The sequence below is a fragment of the Panthera tigris genome, chromosome B1, assembly GCF_018350195.1.
Source record: "Panthera tigris isolate Pti1 chromosome B1, P.tigris_Pti1_mat1.1, whole genome shotgun sequence".
In the NCBI taxonomy this organism is placed as follows: Eukaryota; Metazoa; Chordata; class Mammalia; order Carnivora; family Felidae; genus Panthera; species Panthera tigris.
Window position 1 is genome coordinate 28997480 of NC_056663.1, and position 15892 is coordinate 29013371.

Below are 15892 nucleotides of genomic sequence, written 5' to 3' on the forward strand. Positions count from 1 at the left end.
TCAATTTATACTACTGATAAACTTCTTTTTTATCTTGATTCAGGGGGATACTACCCTGACCATTTGTAAATCGTCAATACTGCCTGATTTGAGAATCTCAGCCTTATTGAACAATGTCTTCCTCACAGGCAGGGTGTGGGAGAAAGCCATGGATAATATGTGCTCTGAAAAGACTTTGCACAGAAGTTAGAGAAGAAAGCACCTCTGAGTATTATTTGCCAAATGATAACAAAGTTTCCCATAGAAAAGTTGTCTGGTCTACTCCAAAGTGAGGCATGTCAGGCATAAATAGAAAATTCAAGCATTGGAAGATCCTGGGTCTAGCCTGGGAGATTTTATTCACCCAAGAAACAGATTTTCAGTTCCCTGTCAAACTGTGGAGGGAAGTGGGGCTAATTTCTCAGAATACTTTGTCTATGACTACAGTGATCATATATTCCAGTTTTCTCAGGACAGTTGTAGTTAGCTCCTGTTTTCTTGGCATAATTGTTAACAGTTTTCTCTTTTACTCTAGAAAGTGTCCTAAAAGATCAATCCTGGCATTCTTCTTATAGCTGAACTTCTGGGTAAAATATATTGGATGTGGCAGACTATTGATTGGTTTGCAAAACAGTCATTTTCAACTGTCTTTTCTTTTATCATCTTCCATTAGAGAAGCCTAGTGACTTTTGTAGCCTTCTTACAGCTGGAATTGGTCATGTTACACAGTTTTGGCCAATGAGAGAGCTTTCTGGGAAAGTTCAAAAGTCTATTGATAGTGACTTCTTCTCTTCATATTATGAGGGTGGACGTAATATCTGGAGTCACCTTTAAACTGAGTGAAAGGCCAAGAATATCTCAGAGACTCAAGCCCTAACAGTGTTGGCCCCACTGATCCTATACCAGCAGTCAGCTAATCTGAGAACAAATTAGAGCTCTATTTGTTTCAGTTTCTTTTAGTTGGATTTTGTTACTTGCAGCTAAAGTCATTCCCACTATGCATGGTGCTTTCTTTTCTTTTTTTCACTTTAGATGAGTCAGTTGTGCTAAATCTGGGAATCATCCTCTTCTTGGCATGCATCTTACTGCCCTTTGGTGATGGCAAGTCAACCATTTGACTTGCTCTCATTCACGGGTACTAAATGCAAATGCCGAAACACAACAAGAATGTTTAGAGTGAAGATGCAAGAACTGGGGCGCAGGTGGGGTGGGCAACAAGTTGGTCTTCTTTCATCAGAGGCAGCTCTTACTTTGGAAATGTAACATTTATTTTCTGAGAACTCTAAGGACTCTGCATTTGGCAAGGACTGTTCATTTTTCATCTTCTCCACTAATGTCTTAAGGGAGGGAAAAGATAAATCTGAATGTCATCAGGATACATATGGAGCTGAGGGCCACAGTTACTAATTAAGTCCTCTCTGAAGACCCACTTGAATGTCTTGGCATAGGAGATAAACAGACTATCTAAAGATATCTTTTCCTAGCAGTCAAAAGACCCCAGATCACTTTGTGTTCATGAGGGTGGTAGAAGGGGGCTAAGATACTTATACAGTCCCTCCCACATAGTGATGGCTGGATGGCAAGGTCCTGGTTCTCTGATAATAACTACTTTAATGGGTTAGGTATTTTATTGCAGTGCAACTGAGGGAACAGAATTCCAATCAGAGCAAGCCCTGAAGCAATTTAAGTGTTGCAAACTAACCCCAAATAGAATTCACTTGAACCTTGCCAGAAATCAGAATGTCATTTTCTTAAAGCTTAAAGGGAGAGCAAAGTAATTTGGGAAACACACAATCCTTTGAAATGTTCTCTTTTGCCTTCCTGGGGTTTATATCTCCACTGACTCTAACAGGGTGGTAATTTCAAAAAATCTATTTTATCCTATGTTTTTTTCTAAAGAGTTCCCTCCACCTCTTACTACCATGAGAACCCCACAGGAAATTATCAGTGCTTTTCCTGAGTCTGGTTCTGCCTCTACCTGTCCCTGCCAAAATTAAGCCAAAATGATTCCAGAATCCATCTGTGAGAATAGATAGAGTGTCTTTCCGTTTACATAAGACAGCTGGATTCTGGCTTTGATGATTGGTCAGCAGAAGAGTCAAAATAGCAAAAACAGAACTCCGATTTTTGTCAACTTTTTATTTTATATATATATATTTATTTTACCTGAGGATAGATGGACAGGGAGAGAGAGAATTCTACATTTTTGGCAGGAAAAGTACTTTAATCTAGATACCTAGTTTATTTCCCTAGGGAAACAAGTTCACATCAGTAAATGGCCTATTTTTCCATGAAATTTGTGCTAAAAAAATGGATGTAAGTCTCTAAAAAATTTTAAATCTGGTCATGGAGGATGCAGCCTTTCTCTCTCAATCTGTCTTTGACTAGCTTACTTTTCAGGAAAAGTTAACAATAACTGAATTTTAAAATTTGATTTACATGCCTACGCAGCGTATTCCTATGAGAGTCTGTCTTTCTGCTTGGTTAAAGTAGAATGAAACATTTATGATTTTGGATATTCTCTGTTTAGGCTAAGGGGATGGTGGTAGACTGCTCTGCATACATTGTAGACTGCTAGCCCATGAAGATTAAACATGAAATTCGTCGGGCAATATCTAGTTAAATGCCAGAATGGAGCAGGTCAATCATGAGGGTAAAATCACATCCTGTTTCAGATGTAGGTTCAATGGAGATGGGAAGTAAATTATTCCAGTTTTGCTCCAGGATAAAAACAAACATTTATTCCATTGATTTTTGTAGAGTAGAGGTGGTATTCCACAGTGTTTCCAGTTTTTACAGCAAATTTCTAACATTAGCTGCCTAGCTATAAAGTCTCTGGTTATTGGAATGTAATCTCTAGATGGCAGATGGAGTTCTATTAGGTTATCATTGTGACATCAATAAATAATGACACAATTTCCCAATAAAAAGGATCCATTTGGTAAAATTTCCATCAATGCTATATTCTTGCTCTCTGCAGACCTGAAAATTACCAGTTTGTTTATATTAAATCTGATTTGTATGATTGCAAGGAGGGTAGGCATCTTCCTCAAATTGTAGATAGAGGGATAAGGAATGTGAGTTGAAATAGAAACTAAATTCTCTTAGTATAGGTAGACACAATTAAATTTCCTATCAGCTTATCTCCCAATGTACTTGCCTTTATTTCTCTGTTATCTGAATTCCTAAAGGAAGTTAGGGTTAGGTAGAAGATATGTTGAGTTGCTTAATGATAATGAAAGATAAGACTTACTGGTGGATGGTAGAGGAAGAGGTCAAAAGATTCAAAGAAGTAGGAATGTGATAGTAGACTAGAAACCCCAACACCTGATAGTATTTTGCATGAGAGTCTGGAAGACACTTAGTTTTCCTAGGTGATAATGAATGTGCTCATGGGAGGGCTACCAGAATCACTGAGAAGCTTCAGAGCTCTGTAGAACAGGCTAATAGAAGATGCTGTTATAGAACTGAGCTCCTGATAGGAAAGGTGATGAAAATCTGAAACATTAGAATCTAGGTGGCAAGCAGTTTAACCACAAGTAGAAAGATACAGACAATTATCACAATAAGTGACAAAATCAGAATGGCAGCCAGAGGTCTCAATCTGCAGAGAGCTATGGACATGCTGAATGGGATACAGTATTCCTAGAGGCAAGAAAGATGGGCAGTCAAAACGGATACTACTTAATGTAAACAATCAAACCAAGGACAGGTGATCAGGAATCTAAGGGCAATAGTCTAAACAAAAGTCATGATCCACTGCTTAGTTTTTGGATCTAAGCCAGTTCTCAGACTCCATATCCATTGATTGAAGGACAGGCCAGGGCCCTATGAGGAAGGACCCTGCAACACCATGCTACATTTAATCAGTAGTAATTCTCTACATTTTTCCTCAAATGGACGTAAAGACATTTACTAGGATATCTTGCATTGGAGAAAGGAGAATACCTGGGTTTTTGAGGATTGTTGTACCATTTCATTGGTATGTGGGGACCCAAAGTGCCACCATGATTCCTAGTGGGCAGTAAATGGAATCTTGGCTCAGGACTGGCTTACTGTGAGTCCACCTGGTCTATGGGCCTACAGTGGATGCTGTTTCTTTGATTCCCCAATATATAATTAGAAGGGACAGACTTGGCAGTTGGCAGAACACTCATATTGGTTCCTGAACCTGTGACGTGAGAGATCTCATAGAAAGGGAAGGCCAGTTCAAAGTCTCTAAATCTTGTCATTCCTCCAAACTCTCTATCCTAGGCCCAGCTAGAAAATAAAAATAAATACCGTGTCCTGTGGGGAAGATTAATGCCATTTGTTTAAATACTTAGTGCAAGGGTGGTGGTCCCTCCCAAAGCCCCATTTAGTTCACTAGTGTGACCACTATAGAAGCTATAGTTTTCATACTAAATGACAGTCACCTATTGCAAACAACCAACCGGTAGTCTCAATTGCAGCTGCTCTGCCTCTCTCTCTTCCTCCTTCCCTCCTTCTTTCTTTTTCTTTTCCTTCCTTCCCTTTTCTCTTTCTCTTTTTCTCTTTCTTTTTTCTTTTCTCTTTTTCTTTTTCTTCCCCCCCATCCCTTTCTTTCTGCAGAATAACACATCCTCTGGCATGTAACAGGCAACCATTTATCTAGCATATGTATTATTTTCCAACCCTCTTCAAAAGGAGGCTGACAAGCAGTTTGCATTCCCATGAGACGGAGAATAGCATATATTTAGTTGGGATCTTCCCACAGGTCAATGTTCACTCTTCGACTTTCAGTCATGATGTAGTTTGAAGGAACCTGAATGATCTGGACATCTGTAGAACATCACATTCATCCACATACTGATGACATGGTAACTGAAGCAGATAAGAAGTGACAAGTACTTAAGACACATGTGTTCCAGAGGGTATGTGACGAACCTATGAAAATCCAGGGGCTCTCAGGGAAGTTTTTAGGGATCTGGAGTGTGGGGGGCATACTATCACATCTAATTCAAAATAAAACATATTATCTCACAGCTCCCACAAAGAAAGAAGCACAATGCTTGGTAAACCTCTCTGACTTCTGGAGACAGTACATACCATATTTAAGAGTACTGCTACATTCCTTTTAATGAAGATCATAAGCTGACAGTTGTAAATCTAGGAGAAACTGCAGCAGGCTCTAGGCTATGATGTAAACAGTTCCGCCCCTCATCCGTTCAGCCTGGCCAATCCTATAGTACCAAAACTATCTGTGGTGGGAAAGACACTGTATAGTTTATAGCAAGCTCCAAAGAAGAGATGCCATGTAGAATTCTAGGGCTCTAGAACAGTACTGTGTAATAGAACTTACTGTGACATCGAGATGTTCTATGCAATATGGTGGCTACTAGCCACATACACTACCAAGCACTTGAAGTGTGGCTAGTGTTATTTCATTGATCTTTCTGTCTGTCTGTCTCTCTTTTTAGTTAATTTTTAAATAATTTTTTGGGATTTTAAAATATTTTAAAATAAAATTTCAAAACAAGAGGAACAGACAACAGTAGTAGTTGCCTGGGGATAAGAGAAAGGGACTCAGGTGGGCATAGAGGAATATTTGGGGTGATGGAACTGTCCTGTATATTGATTGTTTACACCACCAACAGATTAGACATTAAAGGATGATTTTACTAGATGTAAATTATAACTCAATTTTTAAAAAAAGAGACAAGAGCCAAAAACTTACCCTATGTGGAAAAAAATAGTATTTAGTTTTCTCTCTTGAACACTGAAAACAATTACTATGGGCATAAACAAAGGAACAATAAAATGAGATTTTCTGTATATAAACATTTTTAAATGTTTTAAAGAAAAAATACACTTAGGCAGAGGTAATACTTTTTTTGTATTTGATTTAATTAACATGTAATTTTTCTCTAGGAATAAAAATGTTAGAAACGCTTATTTCTAATTTTTTTAAGTTAAAAAAATTTTTAAATGTTTATTTATTATTGAGACACAGAGCATGAGCATGGAAGGGGCAGAGAGAGGGGGAGAGATAGAGTCTGAAGCAGGCTCCAGGCTCCGAGCTGTCAGCACAGAGCTGGATGCAGGGTGTGAACTCACAAACTGCGAGATGATGACCCCAGCCGAAGCCGGTCCCTTAACTGACTGAGCCAGTCAGGCGCCCTGATTTTTTGTTGTTGTTTATTTTAAGAGAGGGGCGGGGCAGAGAGAGAGGGAGAGAGAATCCCAAGCAGGCTCCATGCTGTCAGCACAGAGCCCAATGGGGAGCTCCATCTCATGAACCACGGGATCATGACCTGAGCCTAAAACAAGAGTCAGAGGCAGAGGCTTAACTGACTCAGCCACCCAAGTGCCCCCAGAAATACTTATTTTTAAATTTCACAAAAATCTCAGGTAATAAGCAAGGCATTAGAACAAAAGATGGCTCCAAAGCTAGTTCTATAAAGCATTTACTATAAAAATACATATAGGGGCGCCTGGGTGGCGCAGTCGGTTAAGCGGCCGACTTCAGCCAGGTCACGATCTCGCGGTCCGTGAGTTCGAGCCCCGCGTCAGGCTCTGGGCTGATGGCTCGGAGCCTGGAGCCTGTTTCCGATTCTGTGTCTCCCTCTCTCTCTGCCCCTCCCCCGTTCATGCTCTGTCTCTCTCTGTCCCCCCCCAAAAAAAAAAAAAAAAACGTTGAGAAAGAAAAAAAATAAAAATACATATAGTTTTTAATAAAGAAAAACATTTCTTTATAGTTAAAAAAAATGCTGTATTTGGACAAGAGTCAAGTTTTCTTGAAATAGAAAAAATCAAATGTAACATACTACCCATAAGCTACATACTAAGCTCAAACTAGTTGTTTAACAAGAACTAATTTCCTAACAGGCATCTATGAATTTACGCACATTTAGCGGCTCCTCAAAATGTATCCGTAAATTAAAAAGTTAAACAACATTGTCTTTGTCTTTACAGCTTACAGCTGCACCTGCACATCTGACAGTGCCCGACTGCACAGGCAGCTCTCTTGGTAACCCCACCGCAGCATGGGCTCGTCAGAGAGAGGCTGCTGTCTGGGTTACTTTCCTTCTGGGTATTTATGGTGTGGGTGGGCACATCGGGTGCTGGCTCTCAGCCTGGAAGGAATATGATGTGCTTCAAGTCTCTGAAAAGTGAGGAGTCTAAAGTTGCACAGTGCTATGCTTACTTCAAAGCTGTGGTGCCAATCCAGGGAGGTCCTCAGCTGGCTGATTTTTAAAATACTTCTGTTTTTGTTTAGGATTCTGCTTCATCTCCATACTTGCATCATTGTTGTCATTCTCTTCTTTGTCTTGCCTTTAAGCTTTTACAGATATTTACTAGCTGAAATCATCTATGGTAATAAATCTGCAAGAAACTAAAAAGTTTCCCATTCCTCTGTAGCGTTTGAGAAATCACTGAGTGCTTCCTTTTCTTTTCCACCGCCATGTCTGTAGGAACGGGTGGCTAGATAGAGAACAGAGTTCCGTAGCCTTGGCGGTGAGCACCAGCAACTCCTGGTTGATGGTGGGCCCTGGTGGGGAGCTCTTCATGATGCCTGGATGTGGGACACGCGCTGCTATTCCTGGCACTCATCTCTGCGGCAATCTCATCCACAGTCTTCTTGTGCTTCCCGCGTGTGAGACCAGCACTGAGGTTGTAGGCTCATTTTACTTAATCTTAATTAATTTAATTTAAGCTTAAGTCATCACATGTGGTCAGTGACCATCATATTGGGCAATACAGTTCTAGAGCAAGTCCATTTCCTCTGCAGCACAGATTTATACCATTCAGAAAGCAGTTCCTGCATGCTGGTGGGATCTGATAGAGACAGAGTATCTGACCATGGGCAGTAAGTGACTGTGTTGCTGGCACTCATCTTCAGCAGCTGCATACTCTCACCTGTTGAGTCATAAATTTGGCTGGGCCCAGCAGTACTCTGTTATAAAATGGTGGAAGTGGTCCATCCCAGTTTGTGTGTGAGAAGGGCTAGTGGACATGAGTTAGCTGCATAAGTAGATAGCCTAGACCACTGAATACCTTCTGCTACTGTTGCACTGATGCCTCTTCTTCAGCTCAGACCCATAGCTACTTGGTGTGTACCTTTGGAAGCAATCATAGATGATGATGAAGACTGATGTAAATTTACTATTAGGTTAGCTTTATGCGTCAGTATGATGTGACAATAGACTGATGATGCTCTACAACCCTACTGAGGAGTGACTTTGATCCATATCAGTGAGGAAAATCTTCCCAATGGGCAAAGCCCCAGGTTGTGCAGGTGGTCATCCACTTTGTGTTGAAGGGCATACTCCAAGGTAAGACTGTACATGCATTCATGAGCAGAAACAAATAATCTGCTAGTTTGTCACGGCCCTGTAAGGAAAAAATATTGGAGAATAAGGGACAAGGATAACTGAGGAAGGAGGTGAATGGGCTGATTGAAATAGTAATGAAGTGTGAAAACTTGTTTTTTCCTACCACAGAGCATCAACCACAGACCTGGCACTGATAACCAGGTAGATAAGATGCTTTGATCATTTAAAGTCACTCAGCCTCTTTCATTGGCTCCAATGACACTGGCAAATTGAATACATTACTAGAGTCTAACACTGTGGAAGAGATGGAGGCTATGCACGTGTCCAGCAACATCGGCTACCAGGGCTGACTGCTGTTGCCAAATCCCCAACCTGCCAGCAACAGAGACATGGCTGTTTTGTACCATCATCCTTCAAGAAAACTAATCAAGTATGAGGTTGCAAGTTCACTACTTTGGACTTCTATCCAAGAAAGAGCAATGATTCATCTTGATTGGGATTAACACACATTCTGGATATGTGTTTGACTTTCCTTGCTGCAGAGCTCCAGACAGCATTGCTCTCCAGGGTCTTACAGAATATTTAATCCAATGATATGAGATCCATATAATATTGCCTTAGACCAAGAGACCAACTTTAGGGCAAAGGAGGTAGGGAAGTGGGCTTACGACCATGGAATACACTGGCCATATCATATACTGTGTCACCTAGAAGCTTTTTACCGAATAGAGTCACAGAATGGTCTCTTGGAGACACAGTTGAGGTGCCTACTTGGAGATGACTCCTTTAGAAGATAAGGCACTATTTTCCAGGATATGGTATGTACATCCTAAATAATAATTATCTGGTATCATACCCCCAATAGGTATAATACATGAGTCAGGGAATCATGGGATAGATGTAGGAATGGCTTCACTTATCAACCCCGATTCACTTGGAAAATTTGCATTTCCTGCCTTCACATGTATAGGCTTTGTAGGTATAGAGATTTTTTTTTTTTTAAAGTAATCTCTACATTCATTGTGGGGCTGCAACTCACAGTCCTGAGATCAAGAGTCAGGAGCTCCTAGAGATCTTGGTTTTCAGAAGGATGCTTACTACCAAGGGGCACCCAGTAAGATTTCCACTGGTCTCTGAGTTGTGTTTTGTTCATTGGGTTCCTTATGCCTGGAGATTATTGGGCAAGGATAGGAGTCACCATAAAAGCAGAATAATTGAATGTGCTGGTTATCAATATATTGCTTCTTACATCCAAATCCACCTTTGGTCACCTTACTTACTATACTTTAGATAGACATTAAATATTTCTCCTTTGTTGGCCAGCCAAGTTTGTTAGTAGAGGGTGCTGGAGGAAACCTGTAGAAGGAAAGGGCTCCTTTTTCTAATTCCTATGTGATTTCCCTTTCTTCTTAATCCTGACCTATGGCCTAGGCTCTCCTGGTGGGCACCTAGTGACATTCACCCCCAGTGAGTTCCATATCACATTGTGTTCCTGGGAAAGTTTTGTGGGCATCCCACCCTGATATTCTCCCCATAGGTAACTTACTGGTAAGTTCTGCCAGTTCCCCAGCTGAGTTCAGCACCCCTTGCAGGCAGCTTTCCAGCAAGTATCATTGTTGTCACATTGGTGGGAGGCTTCCTGCTTGGCAGTCCTGGTCTGCAGCACCTCAGTGAACTTCTCCACCCCATCCAGTGGGCTAGAGGCACACCCACTCCACTGCTCTCTCATTCTCTGCCTTGGGGGCTGGGGCGTCACTTCCCTTTTTTTCATTCTTTGGGTGCTCTGCTTCAGTCCTAGAGGTGGTGGCTTTGCACCATATCTACTATTTCTGCATTCTTTAAAGTTGTTTTTAGCCCTTGGAAGCCAATTATGTTATTCCAATTCCATGCTAGTATTTGGTAATTATGTAAAACTTTTTAAATTCAACCTGCTCGTGTTTTTTCTGTTTTCTGACTGGACTCTTACCATAAAAGAACTGAAGGCTACTGCTACACAAGTGGGGCAGAAATGAATACATTCAGCATTCAGATGATCTGTTGGGTCTTCTCTTGAAGCTCCTGTGTCCAGTTGCAGTAGTAAGCGGACAAGTAGAGTACCCATAGCCAGAGAACTGCCTGGTAACCAAGTTCTCAAGCTCCTCAGGAAAGAGACCCTGGGCAGTCTGAGCAGGCAAACTAGCTTGACCAGTAATTCTGCTGGCTGAAGGAGAGGCGAGCCAAGATTGGCTGAAAGAGAAGAGGAATGATGATTGTTAGTTGTGGCTTTAAGATCAACGGCAACATCAGAGTTTATCACATTAAACCTCTCTTGTCATCTTCCTCGATAAGGAAGACCAACCAGAGCCCTGGAGATGGAATTTCCCGATGGGTGGACTTCCACAAGAAGAGGGGGATGAGGGTATAAAGTGTGCACTGTGATGGATACTGTAGTGCTCTGTGTGGATCCCCTCTTGGGGAATGAGATGTTTATCCTTCAGTTGTGGGAAGTGACAACTGCTGACATACAGCTCACAGCTTATCACTTGCCGGGAGTTGTTCTCAGCCACAAATTATCTTCCTCATCAAGGTTTATGCTCCATATCAGTGTTGACCAGCAAGCAATTACTGGTGGTTACAAGGCGACAAAAGCCCAGACCCCTTGCTTCTATCTGGGACACATGTGTAGGGCCATCCTAGTTCCACGTCTTTGTTTAAGACAAGCTAAGTCATGAGCTGCATTCTCAGTATGAGTCAGCTTCTCCCTTGGCCCATTCCTGCCTTCCTCATTTCCTTACAGGCGCATCTCTCTTGAGATCATTTCCCGGTAACCCTGCATGCATGTTTCCATCTCAGATCTGTATCTAGAGAACCCAATCTAACACATGTTTTAATGTTCTCCATGTATAATCTCTTTTTATAGGAAGAAGATTTGAAATTGTCCATGGCCATGTTTTCCCCCCAGATTCTCAAAATTTATTAGTTATTTGGCAAATAATGAGTGAGAACATTTGTCCCTGAGGTGTGAAGAAATGCTCCCATGGTCATTTGCTCAAGAGGAGTGTTTCTGGGTTATAGCTCTGGGGAAGATCAAAGCTTATTTTGGTTTCAGTCATTGGTCATCTGAGGGATGACTAGAATTTAACCATCACAGTGGTTAAAATAATGTACAGCGTGACTTATGGGCAGTAAGAAGATATGCTGACGTCATCAAGCAGCATTGTGTGTCTGGTAGAAGCTTGTTGGGTCTCCAGTAAGCGCTGTCTCATCCAACTCACTTGCCCATGTATTTGATGTCAGGGATATGAAGCTGGGGAGCCATTTTCGAGTCACACATTACGGACAGTGTATTTGCTACTAGTGCTGTAACAGCACCACCCTTACGGGTGTGACACGTTATATTAGTGGATTCTGTGGGTCAGTAATTTGGACAGAGCGTGTATGATTTCTAGGCCTGGTCCACACCATATTCTGTATGGTACTCTACATTTTCTTCCCCAGTGTTCCAGGGGATGGCAACAGCCAGGACAATCTGGAAGGCTGTATAAGACAGGTTTGGAAGGTGGCAGAGCCTGTGTCTGTCTGGGTCCCTGTGTGACTACAGGGAGTGGAGTTCTCTCCTGGCAACAAGTGGATTTTATGTGCGTGAGAAATAAGCATTTATTGTGAGATTTTGGAATTTGTAGGTTAGAATAGCCGATGTTGATTTCATGCCACTAATTCCTATACCAAGTAGTGTGCTGTTGTAATAAAAACTTAAAGTGACGTTAGCAGTTAAGTGGTGAGAAAATATCAGAAACAGAAACACTGGAGTCTTATCTTATACAGTGACAGTGTTTTTGGTAAAATCATGAGCCTGAGGAAACTTGACATCAGGTCCTGTGACTACTGAGACTCTAGCTCCAGGGTACAAGACCAAAAAGCAATATGTTAGGAGTGTGTATGGGTTGTAATTGGTTGCCACTAGCAAGACTTTGCAAGGAAGAGATGAGCTCAGGGAAGAATTGGCTTGTTTGGAAGGAAAGATTGAAGGGAATAGAGAAAGCCCAGAAATCAAACACTTCTCAGAAGGTTGCAAAAATTTGACTCTGCTGGACCCCAAAACAGTAAAAGTAAGAAATGTTTTGAGTAACAGAGATCCATTAAAAATCAGCCTTAGGTAAAAAAAAAATCTTTCAATAATAGCCATCATTTGCATATCTGAAGAGTCACTAATGTGCTATGCTAAATTTAACTAAATTGATTATTAACCTTGAGATACCTGTAGTGGTATAAAGAACTGCCAGAAGCTATGAAATTTGAATTTCATAAAAACACAACCTCGATCAAATTTTTAGGCAGAGCCCCCCATATGACTAAGCAAACCATGGTGGTTGCTTAGCAGTGGTGATGGTGGTGATTTTTTCCCTCACTTAACCAAAAGAAATACATGAGTTATACCCTCATTTATTGAGCACTTCCTATGAGGATGGTGTAATCCTAATGAGACCCAAATTGGGTGCCCAACAGCAGAAATGACACAGAGCCAAAATACAAAGTAAAAACATTAAAAACTGCCAAAAGAGAGATAGCAAATGTTATAGGATTTCAGAAGAAGTTGAAAAAACTGCCAGCTGACATATTTATAAAAGACTCATGTCAGGCAGAGCATTTGACCTGGGCTTCAAAGGCTAGGTAGGACTTTGATATATACAAACAGTGGTGGGCAAGGACATTGTAGGTGAGTAGCAAGGCAGGGTGAAAGACTTGAACTGTGAAAGTGTCCTCTTGGCCTGAGATGGATTTAGGGAAGATTTAAAAGATATGCTAGACATTTGAGGACCCAGGATTTGACATTGAGAGTGTATTCAAGCATATGTTAATGTGGGTGATGAGGGACTATAAGGCAAGCTGAGGGCCAAGCACAAGCTAGTATACACCTCCCCTACACCCCCAGCAAGGTGGGATCTGTGTGATATTCCTCAGACACTCCTACTGCCCAAGGACAAAGGAAAAGGAAAATAAATAGTTGACTGATAGAGATCACAGTCATGCAGGACATGAGTCTCCATCAGTTTAGAAATATCTTAGTAAATGACAAGAAAAAGGCAATCTTATCAATAGCCTGATCTCCAGAAACCTATGGACTCAGTGTCCTGGAGCCCTAATATCACCTTCTCCTCCACAGTGATGTGGGGAACACAGGCAAGAACGAAATGGCAGGTAAAATTAAATTTCTTTATAACCTGCAGCCCTTTGACAAATACAGAGTATACCATTTCTCCAGGAACCCCCTACTGTCCTAATGTTAATGCCTTACTAGAGAAGAACAACCTTAGCTTGACAATAGCAAGCCCCCTGGCATTTTAGGAGTCCCTTTAGCATATCAAAGTCATTCTGGAGGCCTCCCTTTCGTCTTTACCTCCCTCAACTCCATAGTATATAACTAGTTACAACCCCAGTGCAGCTCTTCCTGTCCCTGTGCTTTAATAAAATCACTTTTTTACACCAAAGACCTCTTCAAATACTCTTTCTTGGCCATCAGCTCCAAACCCCGCCATCACTACAAAGCCCCATCAGCGGATACTTTCCAATATTATCAGTTATATTATATATATATATATATATATATATATATATATATATATATATATATTAGGCATATGGTTAGAACTATGGTAGCAGAATGTAACATCATTTGCAGAAAGAATAAAATGGAGAGAGGAGACCTGTTTGGAGATCATCACAGTAATCTTGACAATGAGAAGGCAAAGGACTAACATATGCATTACAGGAGAGATTGGCTCAGAAAATGTCTGAATATAAGAGAGGAGAGGATAGGTTCAAGATGTAGGAGGGAGAATTTGAAAGCCTTGATTTCTCTGTCTGTCCATACTTATGCAAAGATAAGAATGCACTGGCTTTTATAAGGTAAGAATTTTGTGAAACCCAAAATGCTGATGGGTCATAACCTCTCTCAGTGACGGTAAGGAATAAAGTGTTAAAAAAAATATAATCTGGTGCACACAGAGGCACTATAAAGAAGGAGCCAGGAAGGGCAGACATCTCAAGACTAAACTAAGTATATTTTGCTGTCTTAGTTTGAAAGTCTCTAAGTTAGATGATAGTTAAGGAGAATCAGACATGTGTGTACATATTATATGTAATATAATATATATATGTAATGTATATTACATATAATATATACACGCATACAGTTAACTACTTATAATGTAGAAAACAAAGGCAGAAGGAAGTGGCAGATAAAATTAAATTTCCTTATAACCTGCAGCCCATTGACAAATACTTGAGGCAGGCAGTATATAACTTTTCTCCAGGAACTCCCTACTGTCTTAATGCAAATGCTTTGCCAGAGGGAAAAACAACATGAGCTTGACAATAGCTAGGCCTCCAGAATCCTGGGAGTCTTCTTTAGCATATGGAAATCCCTTTGGAAACTTCCCCTGGACTTTACCTCCCCCAGCTGCCAAGTATATAAACAGTCTCTCCTTACCATCCTGGCGCAGTGCTTCCTACCCATGGGTCCTGTCCCCGTGCTTTAATAAAATCACCTTTCTTTTTTGCACTGAACAGTCTCAAGAATTCTTTCTGGGCCATCGGCTCTGGAATCCGCCACTATTCCAAAACCCCATCACTTACATTGCTAAGTCATGGTTGCTATAGGAAATTATGATTGTACACTTTACAGTTATTAAATTGTTTTTCACCAGCAAAGTGCTACTGGCTACTGTCAGCTTAGGGCGAGCAGGGGACCCCAGGGGATAGAAATCCACAGATGTGGTCTGGGCCCATCACCAGCAACTGAACCAAGCTGGCCACTGGCAGATAAGATCTAATTCCCATATACTCATAAATCAAAGACCCCACCCTACTGTGGTAAGACTTGGAGGTAGCAACAATCACAAGAGGTGTCCTGCCCATGAAGTGGAATGCTTAGACAGAAAGAAAGAAAGAAAGAAAGAAAGAAAGAAAGAAAGAAAGAAACTACCAAGGCCAGTATAACCTTAATATGCACACTGGACTAGGGCGGCTAAAAAGGAAAAATACACAGGCTCAATTATTCATGTAAATGAAAAAAATCCTAAATGAAATCTTAGTAAATTAAATCCTTAAATAAGCTATTATTAAATAAAATCCAGTGCTAGTAAGAAAATCAGAGCTATACTATATTGATTAAAGTGAAGTTAAATTGTTAGACAAAAAAGGCCTCAGTGATTTAAAGAGCAGGGAGATGTACTCCTGTTTTATGTGAATGCTGCAGGGTGGGTGCCCCAGGTTAGCCAGCCGCATCACATGTTCCTTCAGGGATCCAGGTTTCATCAATGGTGTGGCTTCATTATCTGTTAGGATAGTGTATTTCAAACTTTAGTGGCAATCGGAATCACCTTGAGAGCTTTAAAAAATCCAGCCTGCTGGGTCCCCCCTCAGATTTTCTGGTTTAGTAGGTTTTGAGTAGGGCCTGAGAATTTGCCTTGTCAAAAATTCCCACGTGATGATGATGATGACAATGAGGTTTTGGAATGGTGGGGGTTCAGAGCTGATGGACAAGAAAGATTTCTTGAAGACATCTTTGGTGCAAAAAGGTGATTTTATTAGAGCATGGGGACAGGACCTGTGGGCAGGAAGAGCCACACTGGGCTTGT

At 41.0% G+C, this 15892-nt stretch overlaps 1 long non-coding RNA gene across 1 annotated transcript; it reads right to left on the bottom strand.

The window, feature by feature from the left end:
• Window positions 1-4674: 4674 nt before the first annotated feature.
• On the bottom strand, window positions 4675-5239 carry LOC122237868. The gene is made up of 2 exons (XR_006216572.1): window positions 5047-5239; window positions 4675-4821 (listed from the first exon to the last, which is right to left on the bottom strand). It is a non-coding gene; the product is annotated as an uncharacterized LOC122237868 (long non-coding RNA).
• Between the last annotated feature and the right edge of the window lie 10653 nt (window positions 5240-15892).